Raw genomic sequence first — 14,827 nt, 5'->3', positions numbered from 1 at the left:
GAGCCATCAAATATGAAGTTTTATGATGCAGATAAAGTTTCACTTTTTTGGAAATGTTTGATGTTATATTATCTTACATTTTTTTTTTTAATTTAATAGCTCCTTCTACCAATAAATAAATGGTGTTGCTATGGCCCCAAGTTATGCAAACTTACTCATGACAGCTTGTGAGAAGGAGTTCATTATGAAAAGTGAACACTATGCCAATGTTTTATATTATGGTCTATTATAGTCATTTTATAGATGACCTCTTTCTTATTTGGAGAGGTAACCGTGATGATTTATTGTGTTTTTTAAATTATGTTACTGTCTGCAACTATTTCAGCTTTCCATCTAGTTACAATTTAAATAAAATTCATTTTCTAGATGTAGAGGTTTATTAAGAAGGAAAGGAACTTCAAACTAAGATTTATAAAAAGAGAAATTCAAAATTACACCTACCTGGAGTATTGTTATATGCACCGCATTAGCATGGTGTAATATTTCTAAAGGACAGCTGAAAGGGTTAGTGACCTGACAGATTGTGATGATTTTTTTGAAGCGGCACAGTTGTGTGAAAAATTGATGGTTAGGTGCTACCCTGAAAATATTAAAGAAAAGTTTAATGAAATCAACCAAAACAGAATTAGAAAAAAATAGATAGGCTAATGCTGTTAAATCTTATAAACATACTAAAAGTTACAAAACTGGTATGGTAGTCTAATGTTTAGATGAAAAACAGATTACGAATCTAGTAAAAGATGTCAGGAAGGTATTAGGCGATACCCCCATTTTTATGAATAAGAAAGGAAAAAAACTTTACAAGCATTTTTCAGGATAAATTAAAATACCTTGGGAATGAAAGTGACAACTTCGAAATATATGAACCGTAGTTATTGTAAATTTTTATTAAAAGGTTTAGAAGAAATGTGAAAAAATAACAATTAAAGTGTGGAGCACTGGTGTTTGTCGGTGTAGATATGTAGTTTTATCGGTGTGCTCTACATGTTCTTCCTATTATGTTGGCAGAATGATTAGAGAATTACATAGGAGAATGCATGAACACCTATACACTATCAAGATAGCAATAATGCATGGGGAAGCACTACAATACTACGAACTGTAAAGGGGTGCCTTAACTTTTAGTGCTAAATAAGGTATGGGATTTTAATAACAGACTAGAAGCAGAAGATGAATTATACTGGAGGGAGTATTGTTGGATAGCTAAATTAGATGCCAGTGCTCACCCAGGGTTAAATAATAAAGAAAATTTTAAAATGTATTTAAAAAGAAAAAGATTAAAACATTAGTTTCAGGTATTATACATACACATTTATATTTATAAATACATCTATGCATATTTTTAAGTAACATTGTCTTTGTAAACAGTATTTGAAGTATAGTTTGCAAGGACGATTTAAATGTTAACCGATTAATTATTCAATTATGGTGTATGTATATAACATGCATTTTACTTTTTTTCCATTTAGTCTGAAGAAGTCTAGCATTAGACAAAAGCACTTACTGAATTACATGTTTGGTGGAACATTAGAGGGTGATTCGTGATATTTTTGTTTCCGTATTTTTCTATATTCTCTAAAGATATTCCCTATGGGGAGGAGTCATCCACAGAGGGGACTAGCCCTTGGACACTGTCAATGAATGCAGGGGTGGGGAGCAGGGAAATACAGTTAGGTCATAAAAACAATCCCCCTCGGTAACAGAAGCAGTTGCTGACACCACCAGCCAGGACACCCTTAAGATCTGAATCAGACACAGCTTACTTGAAGAAATCCAGAGGAGCAGGTAAGCCAAGTGATGCACAAGACATATCAGCCAGAATGAATGAAACAATGGGGGGATTCTTTAACTTGGTTACACAGAGCCATTGGGAAAAGAGCAAGATCCAAAGATGGAATCTGTACTACCACATGACAATCCAGTAAATGCAGATGGTCTCTAAAGGAATGGGACTAGGTACCACAATGTAAAATGACTTTAGACCACTCCCAATTTGTGTGTGATGTTTCAACAAACTTACCTGAGGTCTACAAAGGGTGGGGGCAGAAATGTATTGAACTGGTATTAAGCTAAATATGTAATTTTTTCTTAAAATGTTATTGTAAATCTTGCAGCATTAAAAAAAAGTGAGAACTGAGTATGTGACTCCATTTAATGGAAATGCAAGAAATCTAAAACTTAAATTAAATCTGGCTTCTCAAATGTGAATACACTTGCACTGCTTTCAGCTTATCTACCTCAACACTATCCAACTGGAATCTAGCCCCCCCCAAACACACAGTAATATGAGAATAAAAGGAATCATCATTCAAACTGAAAAACAGGAAAGACATCAACTGGAACTCTAACGAGAAAGTTATACACTGCCTTACTGCAGATCAATTGCATTCCTGGACAGACATGCTGGAATCCATTCTCCTTTGATACCATGCAACCGCTGTTTGAATATACAAAAGAGATGCAGATAGAAAGTCAAGTATATCTTTAGCTATTGGCAATGATACGGCAACATAAAGCTGCCAGATAATGTGTATATGCTATCACAGTTTAAACATATTTTGTATTTTCTTTACAAAGTTAATAGCTGCTTGATATTTGTTTTTGCAAAATACTGTGTAGTTAATTCAGGTAAAGAACTTTGTTTAATTTAAATCAATGTGCTAAACTTGGCATTTAATTTTTGGCTTCCATCTTTCAAGGAGTTACTGCTCAAGCAACTGTTGTCATAACAGCGTTTAATGTCGGTTTTATTTTATAGGGCAAACAGTAATTCTGCTTGTGGTATGCTAGACCTTCCATAAAAACAGAAAAGGCAATGTTAGTACTGGAGATATACCATTAATATATCCCAGCAAAGTGTGTTTATGTTCAAAATAATCTTGTTCAAGCACTGTTGGTTAGCAAACTTGAAGTTACTGTGCTGAGCATGAAGTGGTCAAAATCCTCAGAAGCCAGTGACAAGTCTTGATGCTTATTTGGGTGTGGCAGTCGGTCATCCCCTGAGGAAGTGGTGTTAGTTAACCTACTGTACATTCTCAGGCCACTTGCTCCTCATTATTTAGGGGTCAGCAGTGCAGCCTGTAGCTTATCTGGCACATTAAACTGTTAGTTTGTGGATTGTATACCTGCATCATATAAACTAACGGTATACACTGTTACATTGCAGAAGGTGGAATTGTATGCCCGTTCACACTTTTTTACATCTATTACTCAAAACTGATCACTGCTTTCACCAACATTTTCAACTGCTTATTCAAAGGTAATATATTTGACCACCACTCTATCCCTCCTTACTGTTTGTTTAAAAAAAAAAGTTAGATAATGAAAATTGAGAACATAGATCTTCTGCAAATGCAACTTGCTCTTACTTTCCAGTCAAAAGTGGGATAGCTGATTCACAGATTCGTATGCAAACCAGCTGAGGTCTATGCTCATTCTTTATTCTTCTTTTTCACCTATTTCCTACCCAATGTATAAGTTAAATTGAAACCAAAGTCAATATTTCCATTTCCCCTTTTTACCTCAATTTTATATAATCTAATTTCATCATTATCATGGGTAAGTACTAGGCAATCACTCCACATACCATTTCAAGCCTACATTCCCCTCTAGCCTCAAGAAGGGCAAGACAAGATAGACTGGGGGAGAATTTGAGGCTTCCAATCCAAGTATCTAGGTTTACCTTGAAGGTGGCAAGCTTACTAATCTCTGGAACATACTTCCACTACATGACGAGCAGAGATACATTGATATACAAATCTATCACATCAATGTCTAATGCATCTGCTGTTAGTGGGTCTTAGGTTCATAGGTTCATACTAGGCTATCTGCCAGAGGGCATTTATAAGCCTAGCCCATAGTTTTGTGGCTTAAGCCACCCATTTTGTATGGGGAACTATACCCATTATTTTGCTGTGCCTCTGTCTAGCAGTGACACTGAGGTAATCCCTGGAGTATATCTGCGATCTCCCATCCATTGGTCAAGATTTCTCTTGAACAAGGCCAGCGAGGTGCTCTGCCTCACATATACCGGGATTTTGTTCCACAGCATAGGGAGTCTTTGGGTGATGAATCTATCCCTCCAGCACGTCCTATTTATAGCAGTGTCGAGGTTTAAGTCTCCCGCCCTTGTGGCTCTGACGGATCTAGATTTTTTGATGTGAAGCATATTCATCAACTCTGGGTTTGACATGGCCTTGTATGTCAGGCAAAGGTCACCTCTGAGCAAGCGTGGCGACTGAATAGAGCTGGAGTTCTTTCAGTCGGGCAGCATAGCACAGATTTTTGAGACCCTTTATCCTTTTGGTGAGGAACTTTTGTGGCCTCTCTAGCTGCTGCAAGTGTCTGGTCAGATACATTCCGAATGGAGCATTGTACTCAATCATTGGTCTGATGAGTGATGAGTATAGGGAGACTATGACCTCCCTTGATCTAGATGCGAATCCCTTCATGATGAGGTGGGCAATGTAGAAGGTCTTCCTAACTACTTCAGCTACATGGGTGTCGAATGACAGGCTACTGTCAACCTGGGTCCCCAGGTCCCTGATAACTTCTTCTGTGCTCAGAGGATTACCACCTATATCGTAGCTAGGGTAACCTTGTTTTTCCCGAAGGGTATGACTATGCATTTTTTGGCATTTAACTTTAGGCCATGGCTCTGGCACCAGTCATCCGTTTCTGTGAGACCCTTCTGAAGTATATCAGTGTCAGATGTGTTTGACTACGGCACCCAGTTTGCAGTCATCTGCAAACTTTGTCAGCCATAACTCTCCTGTGTTTGCTTGTACTTCGGAAAAGTAGATGCCAAACAAGAGTGGGCCCAGGACTGAGCCCTGTGGGACACCACTTGTGACAGGCTTTGAGTCTGACATGGCGCCAGCAACTCTGACCCTGTGGGTTCTGTCACTCAGCCAGTTTGCAACCCATCTTGTGATGTATGGGTTAACATTTAAGCTGATGAGTTTTTCAATGATACCCGAGTGGGGTATTGTATCGAAGGCCTTCGCCAGATCGAGGTAGGCTGTATGGACTGCCTTTCCCTCATCAATGGCTTTGGTGACTGTTTCGAAAAAGTCAACCAAGTTTAAAAGGCATGATCTGCCTTTGACAAAGCCAAACTGGGTTGGATCCAAAGTCTGCAAATTCCCTAGGTCTTTATTTATGAGGTCCATTATGATCCTCTCCATAGCTTTGCAGATAAGGCTTGTCAAGCTAATGGGCCGGTAATTTCCAGGGTCTGTGGAGGCACCGCCTTTGTGAAGTGGGACTACAGTCGCAGTGCACCACTCCCTGGGTACGTATCCAGAGGTGAGACTGATTAAACAGCTGTCCTAGCTGTGGGTTTAATTCCTCGTTGAGTTCGTGGAGCACACAGCCTGGGACACCATCAGGTCCCATGGATGCTGTGTTTTTTGCTTTGGAGAGAGCAGTTCTCACTTGGGCGCTTGAGATGTTTGGGGGGCTGCAACCATTTGGTATAGATATCTCTCCTTTTGGGGAGGGTGAGTTTGCACTGAACCTGTCAGCCAGTATGTTGGCAATGTCTGTAGGATCAGTAATCTTCACATCATTTTGAACTAGTTCTGAGCATATCTGGGAGTTTCCTCCCAGGTTTCTAACATAGCTAAAGAAGGCCTTATGATTGTCCTTTGAGTCTTTAGCTATTTTTCTCTCAAAATTTGCTTTGGATGATTTTATGAGAGCTCTTAGTTTTTTACTTATAGTGATCAAGGGTGTCTTACCTTTTAAGGATTTTGCTCTATCTTGTAGTAGCTTCCTCCTTTTGTTGTAGTTTGTTTATGGCTGGGGTCCACCAGACTGGATGCTTGCCCTTGGTACAAAGAGTCTTTGTTTTGCTTGGGATTGCCTTATCCATGCAGTGCTGCAGGTGCTAGTAGGAGGCATTTGTAAGTGATTCAGCGGCTTGAGTACTGTTTTCCGCCGGCTCGGGGGCCTTAAAGGAGACCACACTAGTCTTTAGAAGTGTGAAGTCGGCTTTCGAGAAGTTTTTTACTGTGGTCTTTTTTATTTCAGGTGGGGGTGGGATGAGGACCTCCAGCAAGATTAGTTTGTGATCTGATCTCACCAGTGAGGGGTATACTTCTGGTGTTGAACATTGTGCTCCCATGTTCGTGATGATGAGATCAAGTATGTTTTCTCCTCTTGTGGGGATGGTGACTAGTTGTTCCATGGCATTTGAGTTTATGAATTCCAGGAACTTTTGGGCTAGGGTGTTTGGGCTTGAGTAGTGTTCCCAGTCTATATTAGGGTAATTGAAGTCACCTAGTATGATGGTGTTTGGAGATACATTTATCCCCTCCAGTGTTTTCAGGAAAGCCATGTGAGGTTCCCGAGTTTGTGAGGGTGGCCTGTAACATGCTACAATTTGCAGAGCAGTCTTGCCTATGGTTAATTGCACCTGGATGGTCTCCGATGCATCGTGCGTTGCCACCAGTCCTTGAGGTGTGGGTGTCCTTGATGAATATGGATACCCCCCCTCCTTTCTTGGTATTGTCCGGATTTTGAGGCCGGAACGCATGGTATGAGGTAAAACCTGTTCGTGCTGGGGTGCTCTCAGGAGCCTTGAACCAGGTTTCTGTCACAGCACAGACATCGATGTTCTCCATACTGAGAAGGGCCTCGAGTGCGTGCATTTTGAGATTTAGACTTCTGGCATTGAGCAGCATTACCCGTAGTTTTTTCCTTTTTTTGTGTTCTAGGGTGGTAGGTTTAGAATTTGAGCCTTGCCTAAAAAAGGCACTATGGGGGTGGCAAGAGCCTTTGCCAATATCCGGAATCCCAGGGGTGACAGGTGCAAGCCGTCCCTTGCGAAGCAGCGCGGCTTGTCCAGCATGTCATCCCAGGCAGACAGACATTGGATCCCCTTTGAATGGCACCAGAGTTTAAGCCAATTGTTAAAGCTGATCATCTTATCTCTATTGTGGCATCATTCTTTGTGAAGGTAGGATACTTCTCAAGGTCAGGGTCATACCTGCCTGGGCTACATAATCAGAGAGCTCCTCAATGTCTCTTTTCATGTAGTCCAAGGAGGTACGTCTCAGGTAGTTTACACCAGCGTGGACAATGACTGAGTCGTATTTGTACCTGCTGTTGAGAGACCTGAGTGCTTGCGTTATGTGGCGGATTCTAGCGCCCGACAGGCAGCTTACTGTAACTCTCCTTACTCAGTCTGGTGAGCGGGACGTCAGTGTGTCTGACTATGGAGTCACCAATGACTAGTGTGTCTGGCATTGTGTTTGGCCTTAAGGGCTGTGACTGTTTGACACTCTGACTGTGAGGTCTATGTGTTTCAGGTGTTGTGTTCTGAGGTGGTGGTTGTTTGGGTGTCTGCTTTGGTGGCCTCTGCTGTTTTGGTAGATTTCTGATCAGAGCCTCCGAGTATGTCTGTGTGTTTATGTGTATGATTTGAGGTTGTGATGGTACTATGTGAGACTGGGTCTATTAGTGTGTGTGGTAACCTTCTCCTCCTGTCTGGTCTTGCCAGTCCTAAGTTGAGAGAGCTCAGCCTCCAGTTTGGCCGTATAGTTGCATCTCTCGCATGTATTTGTGTTTTGTGGGAGGAGGAGAGGGTTGTCTGTGTACATGAGGCAATTGTAACATTGTCTCAATATTCCCAGGTTCACCAGCTGAGCAGGAGAGGATACTAGCAACTGATCCCTCGACATGCTAGAAGGAATAGACAAAAAAACTTTAAAAAGAGATTCCGGTCTATGTGGGTGTCCGAGAAATGGGGTTTCGCCTTTTTGGGGTACTATCTATAACAAGAGTGCTGTATCTCGGTGATAAGTACTGTAGGAGCAAGTGCTAGGTTTGACAGATACAGAATAGGCTACTCGGAGTTAGGTAGAGGTGATCTTTTTAGTTATAGGATATGCTGATTAGATCAGTAGTATAGTTCGAGGAAGGTAGTTTTAAGGGAAAATTTGAAGAGTGAACTTTAGGTAGCCCTAATAGTTTAAATCTGCTTAACCGGCGCTGCCCTAGTGTGCAACGGTAGCAGCTCAGCTAAACCGTGCAAACGCCGTTTAGCGTTTTTTATATCAGGGGGCTGAAAGAAGCTAGGAACTGGCCCAAAACGACCAATAAACTACAAGTTGCTGGCTGAAACCTCACAAAACTGGACCAACAGGCAGCTCAATGCTTCCCACTCCCACTGGTAAGCAAGGGAACTTCCTCTCTTCCAAATTAGGTAAAGAATCAGTAACAGGAACTGCAAACAAAGCCCAGGGATCAGCAAGCTCTGAAACTGGACTATTCTAGCTCAGTAAGGCGGGAAGAGAGATATTTTGTTTTTTTTTTGTCAGAAAACAAGCAGAAACAGATACAGTAAACACTTATAAATGCTATAAATCGGCTATCACAGCCTACACAATTTGCAACAGTTACAGATTTTAAAAGTAACAAACTGAGAAACAAGTGCAATAACAGAATAAATGCAGAACAAACAACAATGTATCAGCAAGCAGGCGAAATACAGTTGCTAGATAAATAGAAGTGGAAAGCCACAAAAAATATACTTAAATCAGGTAAAGTCGCTTTTTTAGCTCTCTGAAGCTTGGATTACTCTGCTGGTCACCACGAGGATCTGGGCAGCGAAAGCATTTGACAGAGTAATTTGCAATTTGAGTAGGGCAATGGAAGCATTTGCTTTTCCTGATACAATAACAAGGTTAATTAGAATATGAGAAATGGGAGGTAAAGGTCAAAGTGGGAGGGTTCCAAGTTGAGCCTAAACAGAGGACCAGGCACAGTGTCCCTTTTCCCCTTTATGTGCATTATGTTTAGAACCACTGGCAAAGAAAATAAAAGACTCAAATTCAAGAATATAATTAGGATGGTATTCAAGAAAAATTGGTTTTATATGCAGATATTTTGTACCAGATGGGAACAGAAAAGGACATCTCAGTGTTGTGAAACTGACAATTCTGGGTTTTTTCAAGATGTAAAATTAATGAAGATAAAACAAATTCTACAGCTATAAACTATGTACCATCACATGAATTGGATCAGCAACACCCATGTCTAAGAGGGCATAAAATCAAGTATTCAATAGTAAGGAATAAAAGGTATTCTGTTATGACAGCTAAGGGGATGTGAGAAGAGGCTATATAAAAGACAATATAAAAAAAGGAACTGGAAGCTCCTGTCTGTGGATATCAAGATAGAAGCAGTAAGAATGCTGGTCATCCCCTTACTTTTATACAAAGGTCAGACATAAATTTATTAATGAGTTGAGGAATTTTATCAGAGAGGAAGTGGGCAAGAGTCATGCGGGATAAGTTCATCCTCCCCATAAAGCAAGGGGGTTTGGGATTACCTGATTTGAAGGAATGTTTTAGAACTACACAGTAAGGGCACTTATACAATACACAAGCAGAAAGCTACAGCTCAAAGTGGAAAGGGATGATGAAGCTAGAGGGTAATTTAAAAAACAATTAAAGGGTGGAATTTTGGGCACAGATCCTTTAGGGAAATAAGTCAAACAGGACAGACTCAAAGTAACAGAAAATACTAAGAACTACGCCAACATGGGAATGGAGAAAGGATATTCTGTTGATAGGGACTACTGTAATTAATACAAAAAATAGGCAAGAGGGGGCTGGAATTTACTGGAAGAAGCAGGCAAATGAATGAATGTACTGTGAACAAAGAGGGAGAAATGTAATAGAATGGGTAAAGGCCAAGAAGACCTTTGGATTGCAGGATACGGACTGCCTTCCATATCAGGGATTGCTATCAGATTATAAAGAAAAAGGGATAGGAAAATCTTAAATGAAAGGCCTGCTCTAGTTGAATTTTTAATTAAAACTAAAACAGAAGTTGCTGTTAAAAAAAAAAGGGATCATTAGTGTGGCATGTAAAATACTGCACAAGAACTAAATGAATCACAGTGGAAGCCAGAACTGGGAAGAGAGTACTAGGGTAAGCAATTCATAAAGAAACAATAGGATGACATATGCATGGCTCCCAAATATGCAATAAAATCTAGAAGCTTTAGGATTTTTGCCTGAAAGTGTCTGCATAGATATTTGTATAAACCAGGGAGAAGCCAAATATTTTTTTCTTGGTAGATGGAAAATGTTGAGGTATAATAGGAAAGAAAAAGGTAACTAGGAGAATATGTTCTGACTGTAATGAGTTGGCGGAGTTTAAAAATTCAGATTACTCTATCGGGAATACTGGGTGAGGGTAAGCAAATGTGTTAAGGAAATTTTTTTTCTTGAGCCGAGATACAGGATCTGAATTGCCTTGATATAGTAAAGCATTAAGTTTAATTCTGCTGGCTGCCAAAAATGCAGTTACTAGAAAATGGAAAATAAAGTCCAAACCAATTATACCTAAAGTAGGGACTGTTGTAACAGAGATAAACAGAAAGTAGGATCTTTAGAAAAGAGGAGTAAATTAAATGGAAATTGGGAGCAATACATGCAGAAAATGTTTGAGGAGAAATTAGGTTTAAGAGAAGGCACAAACTGAACAATTTATGTAATGTTGCTTTGAATATATGGTATATAATAAATGTAATGTATAGTGTTTATAACTGAACTTGTTTATATGGTTTGCTACTGTTATATAAACAGTAAGTCTAGATCACAAGTGATAATTCAATAAAGGTGCTAAAAGGGGGAAGAGCAAGTAACTAGTTTATTCCTTGATTCAAACCAATCATAAAACTGTGTGGGTAAAGTATAAATGGCAACACTGAATCTATAATGTAAACAAAATCAGCAAAGCAATATGGTAAATGGGAGATAAAAAATTGTGTATATATATATATATATATATATATATATATATATATATATATATATCTATCTACACACACACACACATTTTACTAATGTTGCAAGCAGTGCACAAAATACACTGCAAGACTACAGCTGCAGAGGGGGTGCACAACTAGACTGAGTGTTGAGCAGTTTATAAGAACTGAAAAGTAAACTAGATATTTTACTGACAATAGTTTACAAACTTGGTAGAGTTTAGTACATTCTAAACAGAAATTTACTCAAGTGCACATACTGAAAAAATTCAGTGAACTACTGCTTTGGGATCACAAGTGTGAGGTTTTTAGCTAGGCCCTTCTGTTTGCAGCCATTTGAGCTGAAGTGAGGTGCTAATTTCACTAATAGGGTGAAGAATGTCAGAAATTTGCAAATTCATTTAATAGGCTCAAAGCTGAGTAACTGCAGTAGTAGCAGCAACACACAGGAGTTCAGGAATTCAAATCAATGAGTAAAAACTAAATGAAAACTATAGCCAAGTTAGAACTTACACTGAATGACCTCTCAAACCTCTTGTATCAGAGGCATATGGGATATATGCAAATAACCCTTACATAAGTTGTTTCAGCTATCTAGCTTGGCTGGAGTTTTCCTTTACTTATTTTTCTGTGTGACCTTCTCACTCTGTTTTGTTTGTAAGGATATTTTGCAGTCACCCTAATGGTAATGGACATTAACTGGGTATAACAGCCCTGTGTTTATGCTTATAAATCTGCTTTTTGCTGATTAGGTCATAACAAGGGCGAAATATATACACAGGTAGTGGGGTTTGGCTCTACTAGCCTGAAATTGTCCATTCAAATGATTTAAAAAGAAAGTCATGGGTATTCAGAATGACCAATAGAAAGACTTTGCGCTAGAAAAGTTTGGCTGAGTCAGAGCAAACATTCAGCTCTGGATCCACGGGTAAGAATGCAGGCGAGTTTGGACTACATTTAGTTGAGAGCAAGGATGGAAAATTAACCAATATCAGATATAAAATTATAGTAAAATGCTTGAGGGGCTAGCACTTGGAATTCCAAAAAGATATTTTGTAAAATGCTGCCAGAAAAATATTTTAAAAAGCTAGTCAATGTTAGAGAAACCTAAAGGTCTAAAGTTTTCTTCCATGCACAAATGAGGTTTAACGGTTTTGAAGTCCCACAAGTTGATAGGGATGAAAGCACTTACCATTTTTATTTTGGATTGTGCTTAATAAAGCTTGTGTGTTTCGATTACAGTCTGTCAATATATTTGGTGTCTGAGTGACTATGAGCTTTGTTTGAGTTTATCATTTAACTTCAAGCATAGATGCTGTGCTGGGTTTACTAACAGATTTAATAAGATATTTCTAACCAAAATGAAACCTTTGAATATGCCGAGAGGATTTGCAATTAAACATAACTTCATGAATCTTTTCTGTCTAGCAGTATAATATGAATTTTATACACAAAGCCATGGTTTTAATAACTGAAGATCAAGCATGCGATTCTATATCAAGAAAGTTCATCCCACTATTTTCCCAATCTCTTGTATGTTGTCCTAATGCAAGTCTAGGTTTATTAGGATGCTAAAAGAACTTCCAACACATGAAACTGTTTAATGGATTCCTTAGAAGGGAGTACGTACATCACATGAATAATATACAACATTTATGTAATACAATCATTAAAATTAACATTTTCCATAGAAAAGATCTTACTCTAACAGTCTAAAGTATCTTGGTGTGATGGGACAAGATATATCAATGCTACATTTTTCTCGATTTATCAGTGAGGTTGTATTGTGATCTATATAAAGTTCTGAGACTTTTTACATTTTTTTTAATTTCATAAAATATATGGTGGTCAAATGTTCATCAATATCTCCTAGCAGTTTGGTATGGGATACAAAGTTCAAAGGTTGTTATTGGAATTATAAAGGAGGGCTTTAGTTGATAAATGTTTAGGGATGAAAAGTGTTAAGGAATTAGGAGGTGGAAGAAGGCTGGCTAGGTTTCAGTGAAAGAGAAGTGTTACTTGTAACAAGAGGGTGTGAGCTGAGCAGATGAGGGTAGATCTGCATACTGAATTATAGTGATGTATTTGGAGGCCCTGCAAGTGTGTATAACTGAAAAGTAGAGGACCTAGAATACACCTAGTAGTTTCCATATATTGACTGGAAGGACGGTAGAAGTTTGCTGCCAGCCACTTAAACTGCCTGAAGTTTGTTAGGGAGATACCAGGCTTACTCTTAAAGTACTGTTTGGATAAAGTGATAAACTGATTGGCTACAAAGTCTGTGCTGTTGATATTTTGTGGGGTTGATGTGGTACAGAGACCTGGTTCAAGTAGCATTTCCAAACTAGTTTAGGGTTCTTCTGGTGTCTTTAGTTTAAGACATGCTTAACATTGTTTTTGACTATTTATGTAGGGTTGGTCAGTTTCTAGTTTTTGTAGCCATATTTGCCATGCCCTCTCTTTGCAGCATAACTAGTTTAATTATGCCAAGGACCAGGGCTGGATTCAACTCTTGGTCCTAATGGGGGCTTATCGATCTAACAAGTTTAGCAGTGTGCAGTTAAAGAAAGTGACTGATTCAATAAGAGGAGATTAAAAAGGAAACCAGTTACATTTTAGTCTCAATAAATATGTCCTTACTGAAAGCAGAATACCAGAGACACTCATTGAAGCAGCTTCTTTTACCTGTAATCCAGGGTCCTGGATTTCAGGGCAAAACAAAATGACTGATTTGGATACAAGCAAATGTGACCCATAGCCGACCATAGATGGATTATTCTACTTCTCACCACAGGACTGAGGCAGCTACGCAAGTGTTATCTTAATGGTTTTTACAGTGAGCTATGCCCTTATTCTAAAAGCTTTGTGAGGTGACAGATTAGTATAGCCAGGCATTTTAACTGGAAATTAAAAAAAAAAGTTAGTCACAACGATGTGTGCTAATTAGTGAAGATGAAACCATATGAATAGGACCAAATGTCCACCAATGTGACAGGGTATCCACACTGGTCAATTCCCCCTCTATTCTTACAATACTTGTGTTATATAACAGTTAACCATATTCAAGATAAGCCCAACAGCGACTCAGCCTGTTCAAGATAATTACTTTTTCCTTAAATAGAAGCACATATTACTATTTTAATTGAACAGTCCTGCTTGATACCAAGAATTCCCCAACATTTTAAAAACACATCTGCCACACAGCTTCAAATCTGAGAAATCAATATAGCAGTGTTAAGTGATCAGAGTTACTCAGATATTCACAAAAAGTACAGTACAATGGCCCGCATTTGCAGGCCCCACTACTTTCCCCCATGGTTTTGCCTTTGCTCTCAAGACACTCACATTTGTTGCTCTAAATATGGGCCCCAGATTCAAGTATTTTTTTTCCAGCTGCTGTTGGAAATGATCCAGTTGTCACATTTCTTTGTAGCCATTGGTGAATGTTAGGGCCATGCACCTTTCTCTTTACATCATTTGTCACTTGTGTCAATGAGAGAGGATAGAAGAAAGGTGAGGAAGCAGAGAGTAGAGGTGGCGAAGGTGGAAGAGTTTAAATATTTGGGATAAACAGTTCAGAGTAATGGTGAGTGTGGAAGAGACGTAAAGAGTACAGGCAGGATGGAGTGGGTGGAGAAGTGTATCAGGAGCGATTTCTGACAGACGAGTACCAGTAACAGTGAAAGGGAGAGACCAGCTATGTTATATGGGTTGGAGACAGTGGCATTAACAAAAAGGCAGGAGTCAGTTAAAAATGTTAAGATTTGCACTGGGTGTAGAGGGAGGACAGGATTAGGAGTATATTAGAGGGTCAGCCCAGGTTGGAAAATTGAGACAAAGCCAGAGTCGCAAAATTACATTGGTTCAGGGCTCATTTCCTTCCACCTGTTTTGCCTAGGACACAAAGCAAGTTATTAACCAGACTGCACTCTCAGGATAGCCCCGGGATTACTAAAAAATACTCGTGCCCAATGGGCTTGTGTGCAAACAGCACGTTTCATTTAGCCCAGGTACTGGTATGGGGCTAAAGTAAAGTTAACTTCA

The sequence above is a fragment of the Protopterus annectens genome, chromosome 15.part0, assembly GCF_019279795.1.
Source record: "Protopterus annectens isolate FY-2018-M chromosome 15.part0, PAN1.0, whole genome shotgun sequence".
Taxonomy (NCBI): domain Eukaryota; kingdom Metazoa; phylum Chordata; order Ceratodontiformes; family Protopteridae; genus Protopterus; species Protopterus annectens.
This window is presented reverse-complemented; position numbering follows the sequence as displayed.